The sequence below is a fragment of the Aedes aegypti genome, chromosome 1, assembly GCF_002204515.2.
Source record: "Aedes aegypti strain LVP_AGWG chromosome 1, AaegL5.0 Primary Assembly, whole genome shotgun sequence".
NCBI classification, from domain to species: domain Eukaryota; kingdom Metazoa; phylum Arthropoda; class Insecta; order Diptera; family Culicidae; genus Aedes; species Aedes aegypti.
Window position 1 is genome coordinate 236,236,369 of NC_035107.1, and position 16,808 is coordinate 236,253,176.

General features: G+C 37.9%; 1 protein-coding gene across 1 annotated transcript in view; it reads right to left on the minus strand.

Annotated features, from left to right (window-relative positions):
* Positions 1-16,808, minus strand: part of LOC5564696 (octopamine receptor) — a 307,231-nt gene that overhangs the window by 127,166 nt on the left and 163,257 nt on the right. The gene's annotated exons all lie outside the window — the stretch shown is intronic.

A 16,808-nucleotide genomic window follows, 5' to 3' on the forward strand; every position in this document is an offset into this window, starting at 1 on the left:
TCTTGCTTGACCCAATCTCACCCCCATTTTCAATGTTTTAGACATCGTACCGAAAAAAATATTTTTTTTGTGGGAAAATCAAACAGATTCCGGAAAATACCTGTGATGTGTAATGAAAAGACTTTCAACATTCTTCTAATACAACGATAGAGGCTAGAGTACATGCGTGATACTTTGTACAGGAGAAATTTAATGTTGTAAATTTTATCTAGTTTCATCATGCAAGTTTATTGATATAGTAAACAAAAACTACTATTTCTAAAAATGTATATTGTTATGAATTATGTGTAATAATATGTTCCCTAACATATGAATTATTAATTTTAGTAATATCAGCGTTATTAGCTGAAATAGTTCACAAAACATATTTTTCCGTTTTGACCCAATCTCACCCCCTAGAGCCATTGTCACCCCCATCGACGGTACATGATTCTAACGTGAAGAAATACCTTTAGAAAGGTTTGATAAATTTTCTTCAGTAGTTACGTTGTTTTATTTTGTACAACAATAGTGGGAAATCCTTGTCGTACACAGCATCAGTGTGACGGTTCTGACTTCGGTGAATCACGCAACAACCGAAATATTAACCGTCCGGCTGTCGCCAAGTTACCGATAGAACCAGCTTGTTGTTGTGTGCGATAAGCACAACTTTTGACATTTTTTTTTAAACTGGCATTACGTCCCCACTGGGACAGAGCCTGCTTCTCAGCTTAGTGTTCTTATGAGCACTTCCACAGTTATTAACTGAGAGCTTACTGTGCCAATGACCATTTTTGCATGCGTATATCGTGTGGCAGGTACGAAGATACTCTATGCCCTGGGAAGTCGAGAAAATTTCCAACCCGAAAAGATCCTCGACCTGTGGGATTCGAACCCACGACCCTCAGCTTGGTCTTGCTGAATAGCTGCGCGTTTACCGCTACGGCTATCTGGGCCCCACAACTTTTGACATCTCCGTTGCTAAAAATACTGTGATACAAAAATTCGTCAGTATCCTGAAAATTCGATTCCTTAGATTCGTATTTTCTGAATATACTGACTCAAATGCTTCAGCATACGTAAAGCAGCATATTCACTGCAATATGATTTCCCATGTTTTTGGAGGGTGCCCTGCTCGATGTGTCTGGTTATGGTGATTGCCCTAATAAAAATTCTCTAAATTTATTTCCATAGATTAACTACAACTCGTATAATGTCCGATAAATTACTTGAAAAATAAGCGAAATTACTAAATCAACTTCTTATACAAAAGATAGATGGGGTTTTAAGCAAATTCATAACCGATTTTTTCAATAAATTCCAACCTGGCTAAGGCTTATAAGAAAAGTCTAACAAAATCGGCCATACTTTTTTATCCAGCACTAAATTCTTTTTTTTTCCTTCAATTTTTTAAAATAATTTCTCATGAATAAACTTATTGCTGAAACTCTTAATTATGTTTTTCCAATAAAAAAATACATTCTCAAAAACTTTTATATAATCAAATAACTTAACTTTTAAAAAGTTCAATCTTTTCATTCGCAATTCCTCCAAAATTCAAAAATTCATTCAAAATATTTTATATAGTTTCACAAAAAATATGTTACGAATTCTACCGCAAAGTTTATCAAAAGTCCTTCAGAAAGATTATCAAAATACATTACAAATTGCGTCGCAAATTGTGCTATGATTTTTTTTTCTGTAAATTTCACTTCAAATCCCAGAATGATACGGGAATTATTTACGAAAGGTATTTTCGGAATGTCTCTTGCTTTCGAGTTTTTAGAGGAAATTTGTTGGAAAACTCCAGGCATACTTTTGCTTCCGAAATCATCATAGCAGTTAAGAAATCTACTGAGGAACAATTAGCAAAATATCTGAAACTGTTCGAAATGAACACTTGAGAGATTGGTCATTTGTTGGTGGTGACCAATCGATCAAGTGTTCATCTCAAAGCGTCTTTGTGGTTCTCTGCTCTTGAAGATTTGAGTTATGGTTTCGTTTTATCTTCACCTTAAGAATTTCATAATGAAATTTGTAAGAATCTTCCTTAAAACATTTCTTTAGATAGAGTTTTATCAATTCTGTCAATCATTAATTTTCTGGAATTTCATTCAAGTGCAATTTTAATATGGAATTTCTAGAGGCTTTCTGGCAGAATTCTGGGGAATCCAGAAATAGAAGAAGAAATTTTGCTAGATTTCAACGATATTTTAAAGAAGATTCTGATGGAGCCTTATTTACCTCATTAGAGAGGTTTCAATTATCCTGTATGTATCCATTTCTAGAAGTAAGAATATAAATAATCACTTATTTTTAATTGTTTCGCTAGGTTGGGTGACAAAACGTCGAAAGTGAAAACGTCGAATGCCAAAACGTCGAAAGGACAAAACGTTGAAGGGACAAAATGTCGAAAGCACAAAATACGAAAAGTAAGAAATTTAATGAATCGAAATTTCTTGAAAGAATGATTCTCTTCCAAGAGAATAAATAATTCATTATGTGCAAAACGTTCGTTATTCGTAGCATATTCTATCGATCCCAATATGTAAAAAAGTCTGTCAAGCAAAACTGAAAATTTACTGTTTTCGGCGTTTTGTCTTTTGACATTTTGTTCCTAAACCGTTCCGCTATCCATCTATTGTTTCTACATGCTTCAACATGTTGTTGTTATTCTTCCCTTCACACGACGCTTTCTTTAGCAACTTTATGCAAAAAATCTTTTCATACTCTAAAAATCAACATTTTAAAGAATCTAAAGAAAAACATCTAGGGATTTTTAAAAATTGCAGAATTATTATACGAATGGTTTCTGAAAATTCATCAAGAGTGCCTAAACAAATTTTCAAAGTACAGTAATGTCCCGATTTTGTCAGCCCCATGCTGAATAAAGTGTTGACAAAATCGGGAGAGAGCTTAAATCGGGATAAAATTTTTCGACTGGTTTTAAGTTTTATTTCAACTTAGGACCTAGTTTTATGATTTTGTTAACATAAACATTGTTTTTGTTTTACTTTTATTTTCTATGTACTGAAATCCTAGGTAACATTGATAAGTTTCTTAATAATTAGAATTTCAAATTTCAAAAATTCGATCTTCAGATGATTGTATAGACGTGGCCAAGGTCATAATTGACGTTATTCAGCCAATATTGCCAGTGTAGACGTTTTTAGTCTAATTTAAATAAATATAAATTTTAGGCTGACAAAATCGGGAATCGGGTTGATAAAACCGGGGGTAGACAAAATCGGAGGCTGACAAAATTGGGTCATTACTGTAGTACAAAAATTTCCTCCAAGATTTAAATTCGGTAAAATCATACATTACAAATTTTACCATAAGACATATTTGGCAATGTCCTTACAAAATACCGCCAATATTTTCTCGTAAAACTTCTGTAATTCTAGCACAATGGTTAGTCCCCCCAAAAAAGTTTGTTTGTAATTTCTGCAAGTAGGATGAAATTATTTTTACATCAATTTGTTCGCCTTAATATCATAAAATAGATGCAAATACTTTAAGTACAAATTCCATCTGTTTTAACGACAGATAAACAAAACCAACTAAGCTTTTCTGTGAAGTATATCGTCAAGAATTTCGACAAAAAGTCTCAGAAATTTTACGGTGAACCTTGAATTTTTCGACAAGAATTTAGTTATTTTTTTCCAGATTCAATTAAAGCTGAAATAATAAAAAAAAATCCAAATCGAGTGATTCGTAGAGTAATTTGAATTATTACAGATTTTTTTTTTCGAGAAGTTCGAGAATGAATTTGCAAAATCCTTCAGCTAATGCTGTTTAAAAAATCTCTTAAAAATACTTGGATGGATCTCTGGTGAATTTTTTGGAATCGTAGGACTACATTCCAGGAAAACAATAATATAAATCTCCAAAATAAATACAAATTTCTCGGGAATTTTTTGAGATTTTACGTGGAAGAGTTTATGATAGAACACTAGAAAGTTTAAAAAAAATGTTCAATATTTTTGAAGAAATTTTGTAATATTATTTTCGAAAGCGAATGTTGAAGGAATGCGGGGAGTTTAAAATCGCTCAAAATATTTCCCCAAATGAATATTGTTCAATTGTTCAAGAAAATCTTGTGAAATATTAGGTGGAATCGGTAGTTACTAGGTTACTAGAAGAATCAATCCTGGATAATTTTTGCTATGATTTTATCAAGCAATCTTTGAAGAAGAGAGATTTACTGAAAGTTTTGTTTAGGGAATATGAAACAATACTTCAGGAAGAGTCTCAAAGGCAAAGTTGGATAAACTGTTGGTGAAGAATTCATGGAAAAAATTCTTGCTTGACGATCTTGAAGACGAGTTTGATGATTATTAAATTATCAATGAAAACTGAATGATGTCTTAAACTAACAATTCGAATCAATGTATAATAAGTACGTTACCTACATGGAAAAATGAGATAAATTTTGAATTCTACTAGAGATTCTTTCAAGCAATTTGATACAGATTCATCGATAAATTTTCTGGTAAGATCAGAAAGTCTAAAGAAACTTCAGAAAAAAAAATCTGTCCAATAATAGCTATTAATCCCGAAAATGATTTCCCGTGGGAATCCCAGGAATAATTCAGTGAAAACAGGTAAAGGAGTTCTTGGAAGATGCACTGGAAAAGTACGGAAATCTTCATGAAGAAATCCCCGATACCTGAAAAAATTATGCAAAAATTACAAAGGGATATTCCTCGTGAGTTCGTTGGATGAATTATTGAATGATTTTTTAGTGGAGTAGACAATAAATGAATAACAACTACCGAAAAGCTAAACATTGCATATACTATGCAATTGGATTAAATGGAAAAACTGATGTGAAGTTTTGCGAAAAAGTTACACGTCTTTTCAGTGAGAATCGAACTCACGACTCCCTGATCTCTACTTAGGGCGCGTTACCCCTACGCCATAAGGCTCTCGCTCCTTTCTCTTTCCAGCAACAAAATCAAATGGGATTTTTGTTTGTTGTTTTCATACGGAGATGGTAACCGCTGTGGATTATTGAGGTGAAATCGAATTCAGGTTAACTTCTGCGTCCATGAGTCCTCTCATAAGGCAATCTGACGTTTAATCACCCTTCTCTTTCCTGCTCACGCACGCATATGGATTGTTTTCATACGGAAACCATTTCCGTATGAGAACAAACAAAAAATCCCATTTGATTTTGTTGCTGGAAAGAGAAGGGTGCGAGAGCCTTATGGCGTAGGGGTAACGCGCCCTAACTAGAAATCAGGGAGTCGTGAGTTCGATTCTCACTGAGAAGACGTGTAACTTTTTCGCAAAACTTCACATCAATTTGTCCATTTAATCCAATTGCAAAGTATATGTAATGTTTAGCTTTTCGGTAGTTGTTAAACTTCCACTCGGCTGGTTAGCCGTAAACCACGATTCATATTTAAAAACTAGTAAGAAATGAATATTTTCGGTAGTGAAAATTGAAATTTACATGTGTCACTGTGCAGTATGAGACAAAATCACAAACAAATAAAATCAATACAAATCTATGCAAACTAAAAATTTGTGAAAATTGTGATTATTGCGACCGATATAACTTCTGTAAACCAAGAATTCGCAATGCCCCCCCTAGGCCCCCTCCAGAAAAAATCCTAGCTACGCCAATGGTAACAGTTCGCGAACCATAACAGTTGGTGGCACATCGCAATCGGAGAGCCCTATGAATGTAAACATTCTCTGTACTATATCACCGATATGCTGCGAATATTAATGCTGACAGGAAAATACTGGAATAATTTTCGGTATTTCCAGTATGCCTTTCAATATTGACTGTGCAAGCACTTGGAATAGAATAGAATAGAATAAACAATTTTAAACTTTTGCGGAAAGGGAGCTGGATCCTATTCTTGGCGCTTTTGATTCACTTCGGCAGTGGGTTTTTTTGAAAGTTACTGAGCTCATATTTGGCTACAATGTGCGTCGTATTAAAATGCTTCGTATTGCAAATTTTCAGTCAATTCTACCGAAAAAAAACATTCCAAAGTGAATCATGGAAGTGCCCAAGTAGCTCTGCACCCTACGTGCTTGAAATGAAAGATTTGATTTCGGTTTTTATCTTTATGAACAATGAGAGTGCATTTCGAGAAGGCCAGTAATCGGATTCGGTTTTCGCATCGCCGGAGTGGAAATACGATTTTTTCGGTATTCGAGCACGCATCGAGAAAAACAACAATGCAAACGAGCAAACGGATACTTTATAGTTAATGGTGAAATAGTTCCACGACATCGTTTTGAAGACCAGCTTCAAAATACTACACAAGGATAAAATAACGATAAGATCTTTTAATGATTTAATTTCCAATATTATATGCATTGTGGGTATGGTGGGACCAGCAGGGCAGCCGCCTGTCAACTTCCTTCTTCTTGTTCTTCTTCTTGCATAAATGTCCTCACTGGGACAGAGCCTGCTTCTCAGCTCAGTGTTCCTACGAGAACTTCCACAATTATTAACTGAGAGCTTTCGTTGCCAAAGTTGCCATTTTCGCATTCGGATATCGTGTGGCAGATACGATGATACTCTATGCCCAGGGAAGTCAAGGAAATTTCCATTACGAAAAGATCCTGGACCGACCGGGAATCGAACCCAGACACCTTCAAATAGGCTTAATGTATGCCGATGGCACAAATTTCTCAAATGGCAGGGAACGTGCCTCTGGAGTCGGCCTTATGATAGATACCTTCATAATAATGATCCACTATAATGCTTATCCATCTAGCAGTGGCTTTCGCCCTAGAAAATCCGTTCCACCTTCACACGCTGGTATCATAGATTCTACTTCACTAGATGGTAGCAATTCACCGGAGATGATGTGATGAAAAATTTTCCCCAACTGATGAAACAATCTGAGAAACGGTATCGACACCTGCTGTCATTCCTATCCCCTAGTGAATAGGATGACGAAGAAAACGCAGAACGAGGCGCCAAATATATAACCTCTTATCGAGCAGGTGGCAAGACGATACTGAACATGTTGAACCTTTGGTGATTGAAAATCATATTCTCCTTTGTTGTGTCTTTGTGCGGCGCCATCCGTGATTGACTGCGATTCGATGGTATGATTTTGGTGAACGAAAATGATCGAAGATTGTTTTCTACGCCCCATTTTGTCTAGTTTGAACACCTTTCCTGGCAAATTGACAAGTGAGTAATGAACACGGTTCTCACGCCAGTCCTCAACTGGAACAACCCTTCATTTTGCTCATCTATTGTGCAACAAATTTCATCTGCAAAGTGCCTTCATGATAATTGGAAAACTATCAAACTGCGTTCCATCCAAACGATAAGGAACGCTTTTAAGTAGATTGAAAATGGCTAGCGTTAGAATAATATGCCATCCCTCTCCACTAAGGACCAAGTCTGAGGAAGATGATTTTGAGAAGACGCAACGATGAAGGTGTCGATGAACGCACCGATAGAGAAAGATGGGGCAAAAGTTCGACATTAGTGGAATTTTTAATATATCCACAAAAACTATAATAATTGAATAGAAATATGTAGTAGATAAATATTGTAGAACAGAGTAATTTTGAGTAATTTTTTGATTTTAAGTATTTGAAACAAGTACTAGCGTCTAAGTGCCTCGGAAGAATTTCTGGAAGAAATTTCCGGAGCAATTTCTGAAGAAATGCCTATACGAAATCCCCGGAAGAGATTCTGCATGAAATCCCCAAAGGTGCTTCAGGAGGAATTCCTGGCGAAAATCCTGGACAAAATACCTTGAAGAATTCCTAGATAAAATCCCCGGAGGAATTCTTGGAAAACATTTCCGGTGGAATTGCTGGAGAAAATCTCCGGAGGTATTCTTGAAGAAATTCTCTGGAAGAATTCATGGAGCGAATCCCCGGACGGGTTGCTAAAGGAAATCCACAGAAGAGTACTGGGAGACAATCCACAGAGGAATTCCTGGACGAAATCTCCGGAAGTATTCTTGGAAGCAAATTCCGAAGGAATTTCTCGAGAAAATCCTCGGAGAAATTCCTGGAGAAAATCCCTGGAAGAATTTTTGGAACAAATCTCAGGAGGAATTCTTGGAGAAAAACCCCGGAGAAATTTCTGCAGGAAATTTCCGTAGAAATTTCTGGTGGAAATCCGATAAGGATTTTCTGGAGGCTATTCCTAGATGAACTTCTGGACGAAATTCACGTGAAAATTTCTGATGGAAACGCCCGTAGACTTTCCTGGAGGAAATCCTCGAAGGAATTCCTGTAAGAAACCCCCGGAGGAATTCCTGAAAGAAATTCCTGGAGGAAATCCAAAGAGGAATTACTGGTGGATATCCATGGAGGAATTTCCGGTTGAAATCCTGTAAGATACATCGGAGGAATTTCGGTAAAATGCTTGGAAAAGCTCTGGAGATTTGTGTCGGAGAACTTTGTTGAGGAATCTTCAGATGTATTCCCGTAGAATTCGTGGTTGGACGAATTCCTGCAGAAATTCCTGAAGGATTCTCCGGAAAAATAACCTGATAATCGCCTTCCTTCTTAAATCATTCTTAACTTTTGCACCTTTACGAAGGGAGTGGAGGACTACCAAACTTTCCATAGGAGAATGTTGTTTAAAAAACAGCAGCGATGGAATATTGTTTCTGTTAGCACTTGCCTCTAATGAGTAGGAACCAGAGACTGACTGTTTCAGGGAGAAACATTCGAACTTGTGAACAAACGTATATTTTTAAAGGAGTTATTCATTCATTATTCCTAGGATTCTCCAAAATTTACGTCAACGTTTCCTCCGTGAATTACTGCAAAATTTCTTCAAAACATTCATCCAGTCATTTTTTCAGGATTCCTCAAGAAATGTTGCCATCAATATTTTAAGAGTTCCTTCCTTATTTTTTAATGAATGCTTTAAAGTTTTACTTAAGAAATGCTACAAGAAATTGTTCCCATGTTGTTTTTTCCCATGATTTTTCAGAGTTGCAGCCAGAAATTGTTTCATGTATTCTTGAAGAGATTTTTTTTGATTTTCAATAATAGACCCCGGAACCGTTTCTTCGGGGACCCGAATAACTATTCTCAAGTAGCCAAACTGTACAGCTCAGTCAATGCAATCGTTTGAAAAATCATGAAGTTTGATATGTCGAATGATAGTATATAGTCACCTTTGAATATTTACATCGAACCGATTTCTCGGAAACCCGGAAATCGGTTCCAAAACGGTCAAATAGGTCCCAGACGTTGCAGCTTTCCCATAGAATGTAATAACTTTCAAAACCGCGAAGTTTGATGTATCGCATGAAAATGTTTACTGATTTTTAATAGTTGACCCTGGAACCGGTTCCTCTGAAACCCAGATATCGATTCCAAAGTTTCCAAATGAGTTGTCAACTTTGCAGCTCAGTCATAGAATGCAATCATGTGAAAAGTCATGAAGTTTGATGTGTCACATTATAGTATCTACTCGCTTCCGAAAATGGTCCCGGAACCGGTACATCCGTAAATTGTGATCCGCGGCATGCAGTGACCATGATGGCCTTCTAGACATCCGTCCCCATCGTTATAAAGTTAATAATTGTAAAAAACCAGCTGATTTCACAATGCAAATTCACTTTTTTGAAATTGGCCATGTTGAAACACCCTATTTTGATTCCGGGATAACTCCGGAACCATGTAGCCAATCCTGAAATTCTGTACAAGCCCTCAAATAAGAAGGATATCCGCTTCTTGGATCAAAATTTGGTTTTAAAATACTAAAAAACAAAAAAGGGACAGCTCAAAACTTGTTTTTTTTCAACACTCGTTTAGAGGGGTTGGTTACGGGAGGGTTAATATAGGTATCAGGAGCTCCGAAGGAATGCATAGAGCAATTGCGACGGAGTTCGTTAGGAAATTGCAGAGGAATTCCCAGATCAACTGCGAAGGATTTCCCGGAGAAACTCTGGAGCATTTCCCGGAGCAAGTCTGAAAAAATATCAGGACTTCCTGGAGGAACCCCGGAAGAATTCCTGGAGGAACCCCGGAAGAATTCTGGAGGAACCCCGGAAGAATTCCTGGAGGAACCCCGGAAGAATTCCTGAAGGGATTCCTTGAGGAACTCCCGAGGGACTGCCGGAGGAACTCCCGAGCGATTCAAATAAGAACTATGGAAGAACTCTATGGTAATTTCTTGAGAAACTCCTGAGAAATTCCTAGAGAATCTATGGAGGAAATCTAAAGCAATTTTTCAGTGGAGCTCCAAACGAATTTCTGGCAAAAAAAAAAACAGAAGAATTACTGGAGGAATTTCAGGAGGAATTTCTAAAGGAACTCCTGAAGGAGTCCTGGAGAAACTCCGAAAGAATTCCTGGAGAATCTCAGAAAGAATTCTTAAAGAAACTCCGAAGCAAATCCTGGAAGAACTCTGAGGAAATTCTTGCAGGAACGCCTGGAGTTACTCTGAAGGAATTCCCGCACGAACTCTTGAAGAATTCCAGGTGGAGCTCTGGAGGATTTCCGGGAGGACGTCTGGAGGAACTCTTGAGGAATTTCTGGTGGAACTCGTAAGGAATTCCTGAAGGAACTCTAAAGAAATTGCTGAAGGAACCCTGGAAGAATTGTTGGAGGAACTGCAAAGAAATTCATAGGGGGAATCCGAAAAAAAATCCTGAAGTAACGCTGAAGGAATCCAAAGGAACTCCCAGTGGAGCTCTGGAGGGACTTCGAATGAAATGTTGAATAAAATCCGAAGATTTTCTAAAAGAACACCGGAGGAATTTCTGGTGGAACTCGGGAGAAAGTAGCGGTGAAGCTCCGAGGTAATTCCCGGAGGAACTCTGAAGGAACTTCTGGACGAATTCCAGGAGGAACTCTGGATAAAATACTTGAAAAATTCCAAAGGAATTCCTGGAGGAACTCCGAAGAAATTTCTGAAGAAAATCTAGAGGCGTTTCCGAAGGAACTCCGGGGTGATTGCTTTAGGAACTCCAGAAAAATTCCTGGAGAAACTATGGAGGAAATTCGAAGGAATTCCTGATGGTGCTCCAGAGGAACTTTCCAGCCAAATAAATCGCTAGAGGAACTCCACAGGAATTTTTGGAAGAACTCTTGGAGAATTTCTGGTGGAAATCCGGAGCAAGTTCTGAGGAATTGCAGGATGAAATCCATAGCAATTTGCTGGAGGAAGTCTTGTAGAATTTCTCGAAGTAATTACAAAAAATCCTATAGAATTTTCCGGAGGAATTCTTGAGGAATTACCGGAAAAACTCATGGGAAATTTCCTGAGGAACTCTGGCGGAATTCCCGGTGATAATCTAGGGAACTCTAAAATTCACGAAGAACTCCAAAATAATCCATGAGGAACTCTTAAAAATTTCTTGAAGAACCTCTAAACGAATGTTAACAGGGACTCCGAAAGATATACTGGAGGAACTGATGAATAATTTATCGAGAAACTCCGGAGAAATTTCTGGAGGAACTGTGGAAGAAAACCCGGAAGAACTCTAGATCTCTGAAGGAATTCCTGGAGGAACTCTGGAGCAATTCCTGAAGGAACTTTGGAGGTGTTCCTTGAGAATCTTCGAGTGCGTTTCTGGAGGAACTCTAGAGGCATTTCTGGAGCAACTCGAAAGCAAATACTTTAGGAACTCCGGAGAAATTCTTGGAGAAAGTATTGAGAAAATTCGAATTAATTCCCGATGGAAATCTAAAGAAATTGCAGGATGAAATCTAGAGGAATTTGCCGGAGGAATTCTTGGAAGTTATTACAAGTAATCCTAGAGGAACTCCTGTAGGAGCTCTAAGGTTATTTCTGAAGAAACTCCTGAGATTTCCCTGGAGAATCTATGGAGGAAATCTGAAGGAATTCCCGGTGGAGCTCCAAACGAATTTCTGGCAAACATTTTTAAAGAATACCTGGAGGAAATTCTAGAGAAACTTGTGAAGAAGTCCTGAAGAAACTAGTAAAGAATTCCTGGATAAACTCAGAAGGAATCCCTGAAGAAACTCCGAAGCAAATCCTGGAGGAACTCTGAGGAAATTCTTGTAGGAATGCCTGGAGAAACTCTGAAGGAATTATCGTAAGAACTCTGGAAGAATTTCCGGCAGAGCTCTGGAGGATTTCCTGGAGGACTGGATTGAGAATGCAAAAATGATCTTTTGGTTTTGTACGACCGTCTGAATCTCTGGTAATGCTTACAAAAAATGTGATTGAGACTTAAACAGTTTTAAATTCCTACAGAAGTTCCTACAAGTGTTCAATTAGGAGTTGCTTAAGGTATTACTCCAGGAGTTCTATCATGGATTCCTCTTAGCGCTCTTTTAGAATTTTTTCAGAGATTCCTTCTAAAGTTCTTCGTAGGATTCCTCCGGGGAATCTCCCTGAAGTTTATCCAGGGATTCTTCAAAGAATTCCTCGAGGGGCTCTTGAAGGAATGTTTCCAAAGATTTCTAAAGGAATTCTTACAGGTAATCCTTAACGTTTCAGATCCGTCATCGTAATCGTCGCCATCATTGAAACTTGAAAAGCAGTTTTTTGTTCAAACTCAAATTTATTCGATGAAAATGTGTTCACTGTGTATCGGTTGGAGAATGCAATGAACAAGTTTTTATGTAAACTTTCTTGATTTTCATCAAAAAATTGCTTTTAAAAATTATTAAATAAATGATGATTCCTGTCCCCTTAAGGGATTCTTTCAGGAGTTCCTCCATAAATTTATCTAGAAGTTTCTTTAATAATTCCTCCAAGAATTCCTCTAGAATTTTTTTCAGGAAATGCTCCAGGAGTTCCATCAGGAATTCTTCCAGGTGTATCTTTAGATAATCCTTAAGGAGTTCATTCATGAATTCCTTCAGGAGATCCTTCGGAAATTCCTCCAGAAGTTCCTTTGGGAATTCCTCCAGAATTTTCTGCAGGAATTCCTTCAGGAATTGCTCCAGGAGTTCCTTCAGTAATTCCTACAGGAGTTTCTTCAGGAACTCCTCCAGAAGTCCCTGTAGCAATTCCTCTTGAAGTTTCTTCAGGAATTTTTATAGAAGTTTCTTGAGGAGTTTCACCCGAAGTTCCTTAAGGAGTCATCCAGAAATTCCTTCAGGAATTCCTCCAGAAGTTCCATCAGGACTCCTCCAGGAGTTTCTTCAGGAATTCCTTTAGGAGTTCCTTCAAGAATTCTTCCTGGAATTGCTCCAAGAGTTCCATCAGGAATTCCTCCAGGAGTTCCTGCAGAAATTCTTCCAAAAGATCCTTTAGATAATCCTTCTGGAGTTCCTTCAGGATTTGCTCCAGGAGTTCCTTCAGCAAATCTTTCAGATGTTCTTTCAGGAATTCCTCCAGGAGTTCTTTCAGAAATTGCTTCAGGCGTTCCTCCAGGAATTTCTCCTGGAGTTCCAACAGGAAACATTCCAGGAGTTCTGTCAGGAATTTCTCCATGAGTTCCTTCAGGAATTGCTTAAGGAGTTCCTTCAGAAATTCTTCCAAAAATTCCCTTAAATAATCCTTCTGGAGTTTCTCCAAGAGTTCATTCATGAATTCCTCTAGATGTTCCTTCAGGAATTCCTCCAGGAGTTTCTTCAGGAATTGCTTCAGTAGTTCCTTCAGGATTTTTTTTCGGAAATCCTCCAGAAAGACCTTAATGAATTCCTCCAAGAGTTCCTTCAGGAATTCCTGCAGGAGTTCCTTCATGAATTCCTCCAAGAGTTCCTACAAAAAAAATCCTCATGGAATTCTTTCAGAATTTTTTCCAGGAGTTCCTTCAGCAATCCCTCCAGGTATTTCTCCCAATATTCCTCCAGGATTTCTTCTAAGGATTCATCTAAGAGTTCATCCAGTGATTCTTCCAGGAGATCCTCCAGAGTACCTTAAGATGATCCACCAGGGATTCCTCCAAGAGTACCTCCAGGGATTTCTCCATGAATGTCTCCAAAGATTCCTTCAAGAGTTCCGCTAGAGGTTCCTAAGGATGCCCTTAAAGGATAGAATCCTCCTGGTATGCCTTAAGGGATTTCTTCTGCTATCCTTAAGAGATTCCTTCACGAATTATGTAGCGATTTTACCAGGAGTTCCTTTATGCATTCCTCTCGGAGTTTTTTCTTGAATCCATGAATTCTTTTATGGATTCCTTCAGGAGTTCTTATGGGCATTCTTCCTGGAGTTTGTTCGTAAATTATTCCAGGACTTTTTTCAGGGATATTCTTAGCACTCTTCCAGAATTTTAATCAGAGATACCTCCAGGAGTTCCTTTAGGAATTTTTCCATGAGTTTCTCCAGGGATTCTTCCTGTAGTTCCTTCAAGAAATCCTTGATGAATTCCTTTAGGAGTTCCATCAGGAATTGGTTCAGGATTTCCTCCAGGAGATGCAACAGGAATTATTCCAGGAGCTCCGTCAGGAATTCCTTCAGGAGTTCCTTCAAGGATTCTTCCAGAAGTCCCAGCAGGAACTCCTGCAGGAGTTTCATCAGGAATTTGTTCAGAAGTTTCTTAAGAAATTCTTCATTCCTTCAGGAATTGCTCTAGGAGTTCCTATATGAATTTCTCTAGGAGTTCCTTTAGGGATTACTCTAGACTAGAAGATCCTTCTGCAATTCTTTCAGAAGTTCCTTCAGAAATTACTTGAGAGTTTGCTCCTGGAGCTCCTTAAGGAATTCTTCCAGCACTTCCTTCAGGAATTCCTACAGGAGTTCTCTCAGGAATTCCTCCAGGAGTTCTCTCAGGAATTCCTCCAGGAGTTCTCTCAGGAATTCCTCCAGGAGTTCCTTCAGATATTCTTTATACAATCCTCCAGAAAGAGCTTAAGGAAGGTCTTGAAGAATCCTCCCTGAAGTCCTTCATTAATTCCTCAGGAATTGCTCCAGGAGTTCATTCATGAATTCTTCCAGGAGTTTCTTCAGGAATTCTTTCAGTAGTTCTTTCAGAAGTTCCTTGAAGAAATTCTCCAGGAAGACCTTAAAGATGGTCTTGAAGAATCGTCCAGGAGTTCCACCCAATATTCCAGGAATTCTTCCATGAATTCTTTCAAAAGTTTCTCCAGGTATTCCTTCAGATGTTCAACCAGGAATACCTCCAAAAGTTCCTCCATGAGCTTCGCCTAGGATTCCTCCATGAGTTTCTCAAAGGATTCCTCCAAGAGTTCCACTGGAGATTCCTAAGGTATCCTTCAAGAGATTTTCCTGGTATGCCTTAAAGGATTTCTCCTGGTATCCCTTAAAGGAATCCTTCACGAGTTCTTCCAGTGATTTCGGAGTTTCTTTATAAGTTCTTGCAAGAATCCCTTCATGGATTTCTTCCAGGAGTTCTTTAAGGCATTCTTCCTGGAGTTTGTATAGGAATTATTCCAGGAGTTGCTTCACTTATTCCTCCAGGAATTCTTCCAGGGATTTTTCTTAGCATTCTTCCAAAAGTTTCTTCAGATATTTCTCTAGGAGCTCCTTCAAGGATTTTACCATGAGTTTCTTTAGGGATTTCTCTAGGAGTTCTTTGATGAATTTCTCCAGGAGCTCTTCCAAAAGTTCCTTTTGCGATTCTTCCTGGAGTTTGTGCAGAAAAATATGCCAGGAGAAATTCTTCAAGTGATTATTTTTGGCATTTTTCCAGAAGTATCTTCAGAGATTCCTCCATGAGCTCTTACAGGGATTTTACCATGAGTTTTTCCGGGGATTCCACCATGAGTTCTTCCAGGAGTCTCCCTGGTGTTTTTTCAGGAACTATGCCAGGAGTTCCTTCAGGAGTTCTTACGGGGATGCCTCTTAGCATTCTTACAGAATTTTCTTCAGATACTTCACCAGAATCCTCTTCAGGAATATCACCAGGATTTCCTGCAGGGATTCCTTCACGAGTTCCTTCAGACATTCCTCCATATTTTTTATCGGAGATTTCTTCAGGATTTTTTCCCCGAGTGGCACCCATGTTATAATTCAGGCATATCAACTGATTTAGGACCAATTTTGGTCATATAATAGTTAATCTACCTCAATTATAACATGTGTGCTATTTGGGTCATGGATTCTATCAAAAGTTCCTTCGGGAATCTCTTAACGATTTCCTTCAAGAAGTTGTCTGTTGAATTCTGGAAGAATCTTTGAAGAAACTTCCGTAGAAATTCTTGAAAGAATCTTTTCGACAATTCAAGCAATAATTCATTCAGACATTATGTAACCTCTCCGAAAAATCCTCCAAATTCCTGGTATTCCTGTATGATATTCTAGAGAATTTCTTGAAATCCTGAAGGAATCCTTGGAGAAATTTCAAGAGAATTTGGAGTAATTCTCGGATAATTCCAGTCACTTTATTTCACTAAATTTGTATTACTTTGTACGATTGACTTCCAGCGAATAATAACACGCATAACGACGTTTTATTTGTATTTTGTAGATAATTCACTAGTGTTTCCGTACAATATTATGTGGATCAGGCTTTTCCCACACAAACATCCTTACAATGAGCATTGTTATATCCTCACATAAAATATCTGATAATATTTTATTTTCATGTTGTTCAATGCAATGGAAATTTGACCAAAAATTACAAGTGTATCATCTAGAAACATCAAATAGCCATTACCTTTCCAAATCTCAAACGATTTATATGATATTTGGAGTGATTGTCTCTAACTACTATTGACTATTATATGAACCAAAGTCACATTTATAACATTTGTTTTCCAATTGAGCTAGAAATCCTAAAAATAAACTCTTGCTCCACTCCCTAACGAAATTTTGCCCCATCTTACTCTATCCACCGAACCGGATCCGGTTTTACGAAAAGCTGTGGGAAGTCAAAGGGCGCCTTCGTGAGGTATTTCTCAATCGCTTCCGCCCAAACCGTTGAACAGTTTTCAGCGGAGATAAATCAGAATTTCCAATGATAGGTTTGATGGGAAACTTTATCAGT